This window comes from Pinus tabuliformis, chromosome 9 (genome assembly GCF_031772625.1).
Source record: "Pinus tabuliformis cultivar Carrire ecotype Pingquan chromosome 9, CPIR1, whole genome shotgun sequence".
NCBI lineage: Eukaryota > Viridiplantae > Streptophyta > Pinopsida > Pinales > Pinaceae > Pinus > Pinus tabuliformis.
In genome coordinates this window covers 1,810,331,356-1,810,346,770 of record NC_142307.1, presented here as the reverse complement: position 1 = coordinate 1,810,346,770, position 15,415 = coordinate 1,810,331,356, and positions in this window count along the sequence as shown.

Sequence of the window (15,415 nt, the reverse complement as noted above, 5' to 3'; positions counted from 1 at the left end):
TTAAATGGGAAAAAAGTGAATTTGTGCAGTTAATTTAATAAAGCGGGAGGGAGACAAAACTTAGGAAAAGGGGGATTTATGGGTTTTTAGGTGTTTTTTTAGGAAAAATAGGGAAATTAATAAGGGGAAAATGATTTTTCAAATGGGAATGGGTTTCACACTAGGGAAAAGGAGTTTTGGGTTGGGAAATGAATTTTGGAAGGTAATTTGCTAGGGAAATGTGTGAAACCAAGGGGCAAGGGTGAAAATCAAGGGAAAAAGGGTATTTTAACAAGGAATGATGGGAAACTGGGGAAATTAGTAAGTATGTAGTGGGGGATGAAATGAAATGAGGGGAAGTTAATTAAATTATCTTGTGAACATCCTTTCACTTTCATAACTGATCCTGCACACTGAAACATTGGATTAAGCATGATAAATGTGCTTATGCTTCAATCAAATTTGTACTTCTGCAACCTTTCTTCTACTTACCCTCTACTTACTCTAACATTTTTTCGTCACTTTATTCGGTGCATTCAAGCTAACATACCCTTTCTTTCCTTTTTCTTTTATGAAACAAACTATCTAATTCTAACCTTATATCTTCCAATGGCTCAGTTTAAGCTTATGAGCACCTTTTATTTCTCTACCTAAACACTGATCTGCCAAGATTAAACATTTTGGCTAGATATTTATTCTATATCTATGAACATGAAATTTAAAGCATGAAGTAGTCAGGATTAAGCAGTTTGACTATCATGGGTTGTGGCATTTATGACATGATGCACACAACCATTATTTTGCACAGAAAAGTAAAAGGTAGTGGCACTTAGACTTGCACACTTTCATGATCTGTTTTTGTTTGGGGTTCATATTTTTTCACTTCTTTTATCTTTTCTTATTCTTATTTACATTTTTTAATTTTTAATATGGAAAACATTTGCAGAAAATCAAAGGTATGTACAATATTACAAGACTTAACATAATCAATTCAAAACTATGGATCCTATTATTATAGGAACGTAACAGGGAAAACATTCGCATCCGATCCTAAATCCAGGATGACTTGATCCATCTTATATTCTTCGATCTACGTGGTTAGTCTCATTTCTCTTCCCATTCTTGTCTTATGTTTTCTGATCTTCCTGACTATGTGCAGTTCTCCTGGCACAGTCCCAGCGCATCTATTAATGAGTTCCTGTAACCCTTTCACCACCTTACTGTCATGCAGTAGCTTCATACATGTCTCTAGGAACATTGTGAGAATATATGGGTCCATCTTCAGATCCGGTTTATCTTTGTTTCCTAACGTGGAGGCCAAAGTGAAGCTATTCTTGGCTTCCATGAAGGTTTCCCAAGTGCACTCCAAATCAGACTCCTTTTGCCAGAGCTTTGCGAACCCAAGTACTATCTTTTGGTTATTTACCTTTGTCATCTTCCATCGCGATTCCACTTCAGAGCACAATGTTCACATTCGGGTCTTCCTTGCACAACTTACACCTCATCATCTGCAAGTTCTGAGTCGAGGGAGGTAGTAGCACTCCTTTGTCACGTATCCTAGCTATCAGTGTAGGACAATCTTCTATTTCATGATCGAACAAGTTGCAATAGAAACACGAAGGGTGTGTTGGATTTGTGCAATCACGGGCATAATGTTCGTGCCCTCTACAATTGTATCATATCAACTGTCCGCGACCTTTTCTAGGTCCTCCTTCGCCTCGGCCTCGTCCACGCCCCTGAAATCTTGTTCGCGCCATTCCTGCATTTTGGTAAATGGGTGGCGTTTCAACCTAAACTCTGTAGGTGGGATTTATATCCATCATTAACCCATAACTTCTACAAGTGCGCTCATCACGTCCCACTTACCTACAAAAGTTGCAGAACAACTATTGTGAATTTTTTGTATACTTCTGTAACAAGTGACAATTATTCGTGGAATGTTTTCCTGCTATTTGACAAATTGTGCACCACAAAGCAGGTGCCACGCAAGGTCTTGCTTGCGCTTCCGGTCTTAAGGGAATCTGTCCTCCTCTTGTGACATAATTTGCGAACACCGGGTAGTGGTCCTTGTCATGGCCCTAACCCTTGCATTTTATGCACCATACCTCTTCGCACACTTATGGTCAAGTGGTCCTATCCTGTTTCAGACTCTGCATCTCAAGGCATAAATTCTTCAGTTGTGCATGGATCTGTTGAACTCCTAAGTTAGGATCCTTCATCAGGGTCTCATGTAGCCTCATAGAAATCTCTAAGGCCTCCGCCTAAGTCTTTATCTTCTTCTGCAATAGCGTACTTCTTAAATGTGGCATTAGTGAAGCTACAAACCATTCGCGATGTTGTCCATCCATCAGATTCATATTAGCTTCGCGAATTGTACATTTCAGCCTCTAATATAGACCCCAAGGTGTCTCACTTTGTAGCATCATGATCTCTTTGAATCCAGTGATCAACTATGCGTCAGAATTCAACCTGCTAAATTCTTTGTTTAGCATTGCTTGGATATCCACGATTCCTACATTTGGATTATCATTAGAGTGCTTAATATACTAGGTCATCATGCGGTCATGCAGGGTTCTAACCAGTGTCGCTTTCTTTATATTGTGATCTATAACTCCTTGTGCTTCCTATACATCCCTTACCACGAACCAGAATTGGTCTGGATCCTCATTTCCCAAACCCTTGAACATAGCCAACTTCATTGTGCTTGCCATATTGAATCGCGGTGGTGGTGGAGGTGGTATGAGTGAAGATGGAGGTGATGGTGGTGAAACTGGTGGCAGTGTGGGTGGAGGTGGTATTTGAGGAATTATTTGCCTTATCAGATGGATCACACTTCATAGTGAGACCTTCGCGAGCTCTTCCTCGTCCCCTCGCACAGACGAAATCAAGGGGCTAGTTTTTGGTCCCTTACTTCCTTCATTCCTGTATGCTTTTCCACTTCGCATAGCATTGAACATCAAGGTAATTGAATAACCCTATTTTCGCATAATAGCATTTTAATCCAAGTATTTAAAGACTTTACATACTTACCTCATGGTCCTTTGAGAAAGTGACACTCTGCCTCATTGTATCTAACTGAGGTGTCAACCGCAAACATAATAATGAATCCTCGTATGATACGATCGAGCCAATGGTCAATGTCGTGCACGATCTTATCCTCTAATGCTTCCATCCTTCGCACTAACTCTGGGGTCAACACAATAGGACCGTCAAGTTTCCACCTCCCTTGGCTATCTGCTAGCTTCGTGATCCACTCATATAGCTTAGTAGGGAAGGATGTGAAGAAGATTTCATGGATCTCCGTGTATAGGTAGCAGTCTAACCACTCTTCTTTTCATAGTCATGGGTTCTTGTTCTCATGCGTTGTAAACTCGTGAATTCTTCTATCCAACTAGTATTCAATTTCCTTCTTAGTTGGATTCCAATGATACAACATCAGACATCTCTATGCAGATTCTGGTCCCGGCAATGGAACCATTTGTTGGCTTGAGGGGCCTGACCCAGGTTCAGAGTTATTTAGCCAAACAAATCGCTACACTATTGGCCCTTTCTGCATCATCCTACAGAGCATGGACTGAAGTCTCACCCGAAGCAGTATGGGGGGATGTTGGAACCAAGTTTCTCCACCCTTAAGATGTCTATGGTGTCGATTTAGTCCAACGGTGCTTATCTTCACGCAGGTTATTTTGCACACTGTCCTAACCTTCAATACCCTCATGATCTGTTATAATTGCCTTTTGTGTAGCCCTAATCAAGGGCTGAGATGCTTTCGCACACCTATGGCAATGAACTACACTATTTCCCCAAACTACATTGTGAATCTTACTTATCTCCTTACAAATGTTATTCAACTTCGCATAAGTAGATATTCTATCTTGTGTTCACTTAATAAACACATTCATACATATTTGTGCATCATATAATAAGTAAAAGTGCAATGTATATTTAGTGTAACAGATGCATAAAACAGGAAATAAATACACAGAATGGATATGAAACTTCTCTCTATTAATGCTCCAATTGTTATAGACTCCACTCACCCTGTGCACTTAGTTGCAGGGGTCCATGCACTCAGTTGTGGACCACTAGGCCTCTGCGCACTCAGCTGCAGAGCCTTTTCCTACTCTATGACCCAAAACTAGACTTTACACTTCAGATATGACTCAACTATTCATCCTTAGATCTGTTCTTCCATGATTGTCTTAACTACTTAGAGCCTCGCTCTATTTATACAATCCCATGGTCCAGAAACCATGGGTAGATCTCTATAGCCGACATTACATTACAAAATTGAGGGTGGACAACCCTATGACTCTTTTACAAGCTACACGCTCCGCGCCCACAAAATGTGGAGTCTTTACATTGAAGTTACAATTTTTGACCAAAATATGGGCTCTAAGCCCCAAAACTTCCCTTAGGGGATCCCGCACCCAACAGGGCGAGGGGGGGGGATTTTAAATTGCAAAGTTTTTTGGAACATTGTGGAGGTTTATCTTAGTAAGAGTAATTTTGACAGCCCCTATTTAGTTCCCCTATTGTCAACATTATAAAAATTTCTCTTATAATTAAAATGGTTGTGAATTTGAACACATATTTCAAAGCTTGGGGAGGGAGATTTCTTAGGAAAAGGGGGAAGGCCTAATTGTTTTAATACTAGTCATGGAGGTTGATTGGTGTGCCTTACATGGGTAGGTTGTACTTTAATTACAACTAAAGAATATTTAAGGATGAGAGCCATTATCTCTTGGAAACATTTACAACTAAAAGAGCACAAAAATTAATGAAGGGGTGGTTTATTTGGTAGGAGAGAAGCATGTTGAGGACGACAGGAGTTGGCATGAAAATGCCACTACAAACTACATGCAATGAAATAGAACCATCTACTAGAGACTTTGGATGGGGGAACGATCAATGCATCTCCATGCAAAATGTATATGGTTGCAAGGGAAGTAGTGGAAACCCAAGGGGAGAAGACTTCTAGAGAAGGGGAAAGAAAAAGAAGAAATTCATTCATTCATGCTAGGAGGAGGGCATGGAGATGGTTAGTAAGGAAGAGGGCCATAAACTTGGCTTGAGGTCACTCTGGAGGGAAGCATTTAATGTGGAAAACATGCAGAGGAGTTTGCATTAGTGGAAGACATAGAGGCAAAAAGAAGGAAAAAGAAACAATTATTTTAAAGCGGGAGAAATCACAAACTAATTTGGGGAATAACCCAACTTAAGAGAGAATTTCAAAAGGACGAATAGAGAGAGAGAGAGAGAGATAAAGCGAGTTTTAATATTTTCTTTCCTAAGGTTTGATCAACCCACCAAGAGTGGCTTGTTTTAGGACTCATGACCCCACTCGGAAGCTTGTTGACTAATGAAACTATTGGTCTAGCAATAGCTTTTCCAATTGATGAACCTTCCCATGTTAAGATCTTCTCCTCTGACTGACTAGTGGCTTACCTAAGGTATGAAGAACCCACCAAGAGTGACTTTCCTTAGGACTGATGAACCCACTCAGAGGCTTGGGGAATGATGAAACTATTGGCCTGACATTAGGTTTTCCAGTTGATGAACCTTCACATGTTAAGCTCTTCTCTTGTAATTGAATTGTGATTCCATGTGCTTTCTCGAATCCCATGTAACCTTGCTAAATAAATCGAATGCCTCTATAGTGTGATAGCTGGGATATGTCAATAACATATGAGAAGAAAATGGGTCAATTTTATTATATGTAAGTGATGGATTAAGAATTCCACGTGAGAAGAAGGTGCATAGAAAAGAAGATGCAAAGAAAGGGTGACAAGTTTGTGTACTAATGAACCTATTGGCCTAATAGAATCTTTTGCAACTGATGAATCCTCCTACATTAATATCTTCACTTGTGGCTGAATGGTGACTCTTTGTGTTTGAAAGAATCCCTTGCATTGATGTTGGTCTATATAAAGGCCCTTTAATGTAGTAGCTTCTTGAATTCTTTATTAGTTGGTGGGTGGAGGTGGTGTACCCTCGAGAGACCCTGTTTCAGCTAGCAACATTAGTTTTAATCCTTTGAGCACTTCTCCTCAAGCTCTCAAATCTAGCTCAGAGGTGATTGGCTACGAGAAAGATTGCAGTGTAGGAAAATACAAGGTTGCATGGAGTGTTAGAAACCCAATATCAGTTGTCAGGTTCTTCATTACAAGATAAATACTTGTCTAATCTCATGAAATTATGTTTGTATTATAAATGCACACTATGAAAAAAATGAGCTGATGTTGATAAATGTTCTTTACTTTATGATTTGAGGAGCGGTTTAGCTCTTGTGTGTTTCATGCAATAGTACTTATTCATAATTCCTTGCATTTGAATATTACATACCCGCTTGTTATGTTGATGAATTTCTCACATTAACATAGAGAAACATGATTTCCTGTATAAAAGGGGAATGTTGATTATTCCCATGTATTTTTTGAGTAATGGTAGAATGCATTTGTTAATGCCATGGAATATAACTTCTTGTAATGAGGATCTCTGGTGAAATTCTAGAGGAACAATCTAATCCCTATGTCTATTTCATAAACTTAAACTCAGGAAAATCGATTGAATATAATGGATATGTGAATGTTTATGTTACCTAAGCTTAAAATTTTTCTAAGATGCCTAAGCACAAAATATATGGGTAGATATTTGTTAGTAACCATTTTTTATTGAAATAAAATTGTACAACATGCTTTTATTTTCACCATAAATATCAAGAGAGATCATGTTAGGTCCCTATACTACTAGTGTAACCCTTTATTTTAATTAGTACAACCCCCTTATTATATTATTGTGCCCATGTAGTCCCCATATTGTTATTATTGTGCCCCATAGAAGCCCACTATTGTTATTATTTTGCCCTTACATTATTATTGTTATGTCAGCTCTTATTATATTATGACCCCTTAGACTCCTATATATAGGAGGTCTTGTCATTTGTATCATCCAAGAATTGTTCATTTGTGTAATGTAAAGGAGGTTGCCCCCTCAAAGAGACTAAATTCTAAGGCACTGATCTATCTTTTCTATCTTTTTGTGAGCTGGTTTCATAACATTTGGTATCAGAGCTTTGGATTCTAGGGTTTCACTGATCCAAACAGGTCATCATGGTATTTTCGCTATAACTTTTTTTCTGCGACATTTCAGAAGCTAAAAAAAACCCCATTTGAGAAGAAATCTTACTAAACCACACGTCCAAATTTCAGATCTTGTCTCGCTATATATTCAGAGACATGATCTGCAGAAGTTAGGCTTTTTGGAAGCTCCAGAATTTCATCTAAAACAGGCCATCGCGGTATTTTCTCTATAACATTTTTGTGACAAAGTTTCAGAAGATAAAGAAAAAAACCCATTTGAGAAGAAATCATTTTGAATCTCGGGTCCGAATTTCAGATCTTGTCTCCCTATATTTCCAGATATATGATCTAAGTAAGTTATGGTTTTGCAGACTCCTGAATTACATCCTAAATAGGTGACCTTGGGAAAATCATCATAACTTTCACTCTGAGCAAAAAATTGAAATTTCGTAAGAAGTTACAGAAAGAGGACAAACTATAGTTTTTTGTGCATAATTTTTAGATCCGAAGGTCGAAATAGTGGCACGTATCACGTTGTACAATTTTGATCTACTGAAACATTATATAATCAGGTCATCTTAGGAGATTGGGCATAACACTTTCTTGGAGAATCAAATTCTGATCAGACTTGTAGGGTTAGAAAGAGGACTCAGAGGGCTACGGCAGGAGAAAATTTCAAAACATAAAGATTTGAAAGTACAGAGTTACAATCGTTTCAATATCGAGCTCCTAAAATCAAGAAAAATCGAGATGAGGAAGTTTGATGGCAAGGATCCATAAATTGGATACTAAAGATCGAGAAATATTTTGATCTACATGGTGTACCACTGTTACAAAAGTTATGTATTGCATCTTCATATTTAGAACCGGATCAATTTTTATGGTATAAAGGGCTTTGTTCTCATAAACAACTTGTTACGTGGTCAATTTTCATGGAGGAAATGATAGCACATTATGAGGATACAAAGAGCAACACCTTCTTTAGAGCAACACCACAACAATTGGAAGAAAAAAGAGAAAAAGGGCTTTGTTACAAAGTGGAAAGAAAAATTATGGCAACAAGGAAGTCTACCCCTCACAACTATAAATATGAAAGTGTTGTTTCTCCTAACCTTCCACAACCTACAAGGGTTACACCACAACAATTGGAAGAAAAAAGAGAAAAAGGGCTTTGTTACAATTGTGATAACAAATACATTAAAGGTCATAAGTGTGCTGAGAAGAAATTATTTTACATTGATTGTGGAGAGGAGGAAGAAAAGGATCAAGAAATGTCAAAAGAAGAGTATATACACCAGGGACCAACCCCAGAGAAGAAAGAAATGAATCTGACCATATCTTGTAAAGCATTGGAATGAATTACCACTCCTAAAACTCTCAAGATAGAAGGGAATATCAAGAAGAAAAAGGTTCAAGAAGTGAAAGATCACATCGAGAAAGAAGAAATGAATCTAACCATATCTTGTAATGCATTGTATGGAATTACCACTCCTCAAACTATCAATATAGAAGGACATATCAAGAAGAAAAATGCTCAAGAATTGAAAGATCACATCGAGTCTCAAGAAATCAATTTGACCATATCTTGTAATGCATTGGAAGAAATTACCACTCCTCAAACTATCAAGATAGAAGGACATATCAAAAAGAAAAATGTAAGAGTGTTGATTGATTCCGGCAGTACCCATAATTTTATTCATTGTAAGATAGCCAAGGAATTGAATTGCTTCCTATATCCAGCACCAGAGTGTCAAGTGATGGCTACAAGTGGAGGAACCATAATTTGCTCTAGAAGGTGCCATAATATCAAGCTATCCATGGGAGAATATGTATTGAATAGCCCAATTCTTTCCATTCCAATGGGTGGTGCTGATGTTTTACTAGGAGTCCAATGGCTAAAATCTTTGGGTGCGATAGATTTTAATTTTCAAGAACTTTTCTTGAACTTTTTTTGGGAAGGAAAGGAAGTTGAATTGAGCCGTATTGAAGGAAAACCTAGAAGGATAATAAACTTTAACAGAATGACAACGCTTCTAAATAAAGAACAACAGGGTGTAACTTCACAATTATGTTCAGTAGAGGATCCCACATCGAAATCATGTATTTCTCCAGATCTTCAAAATGTTTTAGACAATCATTCCAAGGTATTTGAGACTCCCAAAGGCCTCCCACCTATTCGTGATCATGATCATGCTATTCATTTGATTCCACGAAGTGTTCCTCCAAACATCAGGCCTTACATATATCCATATGCCCAAAGGAGTGGGAACTCATTCAAAAGTTGCATAAGATCACACTTCAAACAATATTGCGAGAACTTGACAAGGAAGGAAAGATCATATTGGAACCTGAAGCAATGACAGAATCGAGAAATCAAAAGCTACAAAATAGACCAATTTCAGAGTATCTCATCAAGTGGAAGAACTTACCCGCTGAAGATTCCACATGGGAGGACAAGAATCTATACAAAATCATCAAGAACTACCCAAGCGTTGAGGACAACACTTTTTGAAGGAGAGGGGCATGTTAGGTCCCTATACTACTAGTGTAACTCCTTATTTTAATTAGTAAAACTCCCTTATTATATTGTTGTGCCCATGTAGTCCCCATATTGTTGTTATTGTGCCCCATAGCAGCCTACTATTGTTATTATTATGCCCTTACATTATTATTGTTATGTCGGCTCTGAGTATATTATGACCCCTTAGACTCCTATATATAGAAAGGAAGCCTTGTCATTTGTATCATCCAAGAATTTTTTATTTGTGTAATGTAAAGGAGGTTTCCCCCTCGAAGAGGCTATATTCTAAGGCGTTGATCTATCTTTTCTATCTTTTTGTGAGTTGGTTTCATAACAGATCCCGAGGGTTTTAAAATAGAGATCAATTGTGCAAGAGAAAAGGCGACCGAGGTATTTATTCCTGGAGTACTCACATGGGGCTCTCGTTTAAATATAAATCGTTGGTGCCTCGAGCCATAAGAGTCATCAAATGGGTGGACCCTAGGGCTTTGGAACCCCAAGGGTTTTCCTTTGTGCACATAATATTTTGACTGGGGAATGGAAGGGAGGAACTGGAGATGATGGAAAAATCATTATCTAAGGCCTCGAGGCCTACAAACCATTAAAATACCAATTTTTTTTATAATATAGAATCGATTATGTAAGGGTCCGAGAGTTTGGTGGGGCTCAAGCCATCATGGTAAATGGCATGGAATAGAGGTGATGGGGCACCATGGTGGTGAGACATGTGGCACCTAGAATGGACTTTTGGCAAATCCAAGTGGGCTAAAAATGATTTACATGTGGCACTCCTAGAAGAGGCCACCTAGATTGAGTGACGTATGCATGATGTCCCTTTAGGGTTGACATCATCTTGATAGATTTTAGAGGAGAAGTAGCAAGTTGGGCCAGGGATTTATGTACTTGGGCGGGGAACATTAACATGATGCCACGCTAGAACTGAGGTCACCCCGGAAGATTTCCAAAAGTGGCACAAGGAGGGAAGCCTGGGGTTTCAAGCTTGGGGAACGTTGTTTTCAATTTTGGTCATTGATTTCTTCACTTGGTGGGAGACATTGATTGTCCCAGGGGCCTGAGGTAATTTAAAAGTGGGGCATGCACTTATGTGTGTAAAGGGTCGGGGCCAGGAAAAAGTGCATAAGTTGAGAGGGAATGTGGGTTTCAAAAAGTGCAGACCTTATACTCCATAATATCATTATAATGCAAATATCGCAACTTGTGAGCATCAAGTTGGTCTTGTGGACCCTAATCCTGGATGAGGTGGCATAGCTACGGTGGTAGCCATTGATAGGAAAGAGACGTGGACCCGCTTGGGGTGTGACATGGCAGAGATGTGAAGTTCAACGTGGAGACCTTGTGGCTGCCAAATGGCAGAGCTGATGACGTGGTAGGGATTAATGGGTTAGACTTTAAATAACCATATCGTTTGATTTGGGATTTAGATTGAGATAAAGTTTATAACGATAGAAAGCTCTCAACGAGATGGATGTAATGGTTTTGTTTACTTTTGGTTTTGAGTAGTTTGAAAAATAATGAAATATTTAGACCCCGTTTCCATAACATGACATTGGAGGTCAAGTCAACCATAGTAACACCTTCTTCTACCCTTAGTATGGGCTAATGGTGGATGGGGTGTGTTACAAAGTGGTATCAAAGAAAAGATTCAACACTAGACCTTTGGTAATTAAATTAGTGGCTTATTATTGAGTTAATAGTGTAGAAGATTCAACATTGGACCTCGAGAGATTAGTGGAGCTCAAGCTCTAAGTATGATAGTTGAATATGATTATATGCTACTTATAGAATTTGATTATGGATTGCATGATGTTTCTAACATGTTATTTTGGAAAAGGCATTGACATTGCATGTGCTTGCTATCTTGCACCTTGGAGGTCCAAATAATCTATTAATGTGACCTTGATGCTTGTCATTTCTTCAATTGTTATAGGACTTCCTGCATGGTTGGGTGTATGGTTGTTTGTAGTGTACCAATACTATTGGTTAAATGGTGTGCCCTCTCATACTATGAATGAAATGTGCATGTGAATTTTCACATGATATAAGGGATTTGGGGAAATCCATATGTTTCTTGTATCTGCATAGCATTGCTTGATTTTATTGAATAGATATATATACTGATTGCGATGTGATAATCCCATTGTCTGCTTGTTATGTGGAAAAGAGCCTTGATTGACTGGAGGCATGATATTTTTTTACTCTATTAGAGAGTGATGTGTTATGTCAATTACTTTCTTGTGCAAGTGGGTGTTGGGTGCAACATTGTGATTGAATGGTCATGTATTGATTGCGATTTGCATGCATACCCCTGATGCATTTCATAAATGTGATAATTATAAATTATAAAGATGATAGATGGCCTTCTAACTAACTTTTGAGATTGTAGATGCCATGATTGTTGGCCTTACCAAGAAGGATAATCTTTAAAATCTGATCATGTTTGTTGATTAGGAAGGATGATTTTAAATAATGCTGATGGTTTTGGTAAAAATACTGATATCTAAAATCTGTGATGGCATGATGGTAAACATGCTTCTATGTACATCTATGTATTTTTTATTTTGAAACCATGATAATTTCATAATTGTGAATGATGGCTGATGCTAATCTGTTAGATTGTTTCTAACTGATCATGAAAATTGTAGATGTTATGATGATAGTCTCATTAAAGATACTAATATCTAATTAATGTTGTTGGTCCAAGTAAAGGGGATTATTCTAAATTTTGTTGTTGGCCTTGGTAAAAGGGCTCAATTCAATTGTTGTTGTTGGTCTTAATAAGGAGACTGAATTTATTTAATAGTGATGTTGTGCGGAAGCATGCTTGGCATAGCATGGTAGGGAAACAACTGGTATTTATTTTGCATTAATGATTTTAATATTTAAATTTATAAGGCTTTACATAGGAAGACCAGTACAACAAGAAAATATTGGATTGTGTGAACTCTCGGGTGTTTGAACTATCAATGTACCATGTTAGAAGAGAAAGGAGGAGGAGAGGCAATTCCCTCAAGACGCTCTAATAAGCATTGAAGGATCCCTCCTAGGAGAAATTGGAGGGGCCCTACAAATTTAAAAGGTTCCATGAAACCTTGGAGATGACTTGGGTTTATCATTTACACATGCACATTGAAAACACCAAAACTTATGGTATTAGGCACTTGTGGGATATTTGAATGTATTCAATTTTTTTGTACCTTTTTATAGGCTTCATATTTTTCTCTCGATTGCTTGACTGTTGATCGTAGGCATGGCCATGCTACCTGTTGTGATTTTTTTATTTTTGTGATGGACTAGGATTGTTTTTCATTTTCTTCTTTTCTTTGCCTTATATGTTCTTTGAGTCTTCAGAAATATTTTGGGTGCATAATTCAAGTAATGGAGCTCTAGGGAAGAGTTGTGCAAGTGAAGGTAGGAAGGGAGAGAATGATATCAAAGTAGGGTGCTTGATTCCACGGGAATAAATAGATAACAACGAAAAACATGTGAATGGGACAAAAGGGGAGTTTTCTAAGCCTTAAAATGTTGTATGGCTAATGTGTGTGTGTATGCACATGCGCGTGTAGTGAAGGAATAATGATGGTTTCTGATATGAGAATGTGTGTGTGTGTGTGTGTGTGTGTGTGTGTGTGTGAGAGAGAGAGAGAGAGAGAGAGAGAGAGAGAGAGAGAGAGCATGCGCACATGTACTGAAGGAATGACGATGACGCCTGATATGAGAAGATTTTGATTGAGAACCATCATGGTAGTAGGATAATAAACTATATCCTTCAAAATATTATGACTATATGGATGGCAAGAAAACAAGAGTTGTAATTTCCATGTATGAGTGATCTTGTGAGGATACTCAATGGGTTCTCGCAACTTGGAACACTAATAAAATGGGGAGGAAAGGCCATTTCTAGAAATATTGAGTAATGATGTTGTTGAGACTTAAAATGGGCATGCACAAAGAAAATATATGCAGGCTAACAATTGTAGTTATGTGAACAACTTAAGAAAAGAAATGAAAAGTCTAATAAACTTTTGATTATTGCAACGACAATAATGTTAGTTGATAGTGTTGGTAATAATAGGAAGGTAGAAAGGTAAAAAGAAAGGAATTTGGGCAACAAATTTGTTAGTCAAATTGAGAACTGGAGTTCTCAATTCTATGTATGCTTTGAAAAGGTGTAAGGAGTTCTCTAAACTCTAATCTCATGGACATATGTTAAATGTGTTATAATTATGAACTTGTTGATGATTAAATGATTTGTTGATGGTGTTGGATCCGCAAACATGTTAGGGGATCTCCCTAGTAAGAAGTCCTAACTATACCTCAAACCGTTTGGTGTAGGAGTCCCAGCAGTGGATCATACAGTGTCGCCTTGACTGTGGTTTCACGCAGAGGCAAGTAAGATTTCCCTGTTGCTAGCAGAAGTGTGACAAATGTGGCAAGTCAAAGAAGGTGCATGAGAAGTTCTAACACACGAAGGGTGAGGTGAGTGCACCCCTTGGAAACCTGTGATAGCACGGAGTTAAGAAGGGAACACAAGAGAAAAGATGCACCACAACACGGAAGGCAAGTTAGCTAGCAATCCAAAGTGATGATTAAACCAACAACACATTTCAGAAATATTCATACATACATATACAAAAATAGCTACACAAGCATGCGTAAGAAAACATATACATATATCATTTAGAGTACTCAAGATAGCTGAAATACAATAAACATATGCATGAAACATGTTGGCTCCATCTTATTAAGAAGTGTAAGTTCCAGTCATAGAATACATCCATGTCCAACCACTAGTTCCGACAACAGAATGTTACAACCACAACCGCCTACTTCTCCAAAGAGATATACTAGCTTTGCGCAATGGAGAATCCAAGGCTCATTACAATATTGTCCAAGCTTTCTCTAAGATACTCTTATCGAAAGCTTGGCTGACCAAAATCCTTTATAATGAGTTATGAGGAACTATTTATAGCAAAGGGTGGGGTGACCCTTGACATTTCCCTTTGTGACCATTCATCTATCCTCATGAATCTTCAACTACTTCATGATTATTACATTTAACTATTGACACTTGAACTCCCACTTGACAAGACATTACATTACAATGCACATGTACCCATGTGAGACAAAATGGCTTGGGCAAGCCATGCAAGACATCACTAACACTCAAACTATTTTGGTGAAACCAACTCTTTGACATCCTTGAGATGGTCGATGGTGGTGAGCTGATACCAAGCTTAGTCGTGCATGATGGTGTTTTTGCACTCAATGGTGACACCTTGATGAAATGAACTCTTGCCTCTGTTGCATCCAAGTACATTGATATGGCTCCTCTTTCCAACTCGTCTAATAGCATGCACATGGTCATCTTGGGTGCGACCCGACCGACAATATGTTGATGCATGGTGTTTGTGCGGATTTCCAAGCATGTGCTAGTAGTCGTGCGCATCAACTTATCGAAGTACATGTTCAACTCCAGTTTGACTTGCATCTTGTATTTGCCTTGGTGAGTGTGCCAAAAGGGTTGGATCACATGTGTGCGCAAAATGACATGCATGATGCTGGATTCCCTTGCATGTGATCAACAACACTACTCACCTTGTCTCCTCCATGGTAGCTGCTAGGATGGATCTATAACTTGTACAGTCGTAGTTTCATCTATTTCCGGATGTTGCACCCCTTGTTGTACATGTTCTTACTGTAACTCATTCTCTTGTTTGTGCAGCTCCCATTCTTCCTCAAGTTGCTGCTTCAGCGCATGCAACTCCTTCTATGTTGCTTTCTCTGCCTTTGCGCAATCTTCATGTTGTGTTGT